Genomic DNA, 1,489 nt, shown 5'->3' on the forward strand with positions numbered 1-1,489 from the left:
ATGCATCAAATTATTATATTATACTCCATAAATATGGGCATTTTGTGCCAATCAAAAATTTTTTTTAAAATATATGAAATTATTTTTTCTTCCTTATTAAAATTAGACCCTTTTGGGGCACAAATGAACACTGCAATTGTCATCTTGACAGCTCTTTAATACTTACAATATTAACATAACATTAATATCATGAGATTAGTTAAATAATATTAATGTAATTTAATGTTCTTAGAAGTGAGTCAACCAGTATTGTAATAAAAGGTTTGCTAATAACAAAATAATTATTTCCAAAGTGATTCAAGAGAAAATATCTCATTTTAACTATTGAGTGGTACTTTTTAGAATGCATAAAATAAAGGTTCTAAATATAATATAACCCTTTATACTATAAAACAGTCAGCTCTTTAGTGTCTACTATTCATCATATTTCTTATAGATCTAAAAGTGCTATTTTTAATATTATAATGACATTTTTGGCATTTTAGAACACTTGTTTTAATTTGGAGCTTCTAGTCTGAAGTGTTAGTTTTGTTTGCTTCTGATGTGTTGTGCTTTTTATTTTGCTTTACTTTTTCTCATTTGGCAGGATGAAATGGCTGGAATGCACATAACGAATGAACGGGATGCTGAGGTTGAAGCTTTTTAATTTGATGACAACTTTTCAGAGGAGACACCTTCATAAGATGTGTGTGCTGCTTGCTGGTGCTTTGCACATAGAGTTTATGTAGATTTGTTGCATGAAAATGTTCAAAAGTACTCACTGATCAAATGGAGAAAGGAACAAGAGGCTGAAAGAATAAAAAATTAAAACCAGGTAAGTGCCTGAATAATTCGAAGAATGATTAGTGTTTTTATTTTTTTTCTAAAGGCTTATCTGTCACTGCCAATTTAGGCAATTTCAGCATATAATCATAGTTGCAACTTGGAATAAAGGTCATATTGAACCTACTTCCAAAATGGCATTTTACTTTACGCATGAAAAAAGAAAAATGATTTTTTATGAATGCAATCTCCTCAGATTAAAATTAATTTCATATATCTAAAATTATGTCACAATGACATTTAGTACATAGAATTACAAAAGGATTTATTTTCTAAATTTAAGAATATTTTTATCCATGTATCTACAATCTGATATTAGATTTTTTTCTCTTCCAAAATAGATATTATTGTCTCTAAAACATGGCATACATTTCTAGATCTAGTTTCTACAGTCAAATTGGTTTTCCATTTAAATTTTTCTCTTTTTTGAACAGTACGTCATATCCGTACTTCACTCTGAGATGTGACCCAATTACTATGTATTTTGCTACCTGAAATTTTACTTCTTTTTTCAGCTGACAAAATAGTTAGCTATATGGCAAAAGGTAGCCACTCTATAGCTAAATATCATTGCAGAGATTGGCTTTACCCACTAACTCAATTCTAGTAAATTTATGTGAGTGACTAGACAACACATCTCACTATGTCTTTAGCAGGATACATTTCT

This window comes from Octodon degus, unplaced genomic scaffold (assembly GCF_000260255.1).
Source record: "Octodon degus isolate 3935 unplaced genomic scaffold, OctDeg1.0 scaffold00003, whole genome shotgun sequence".
Taxonomy (NCBI): Eukaryota; Metazoa; Chordata; class Mammalia; order Rodentia; family Octodontidae; genus Octodon; species Octodon degus.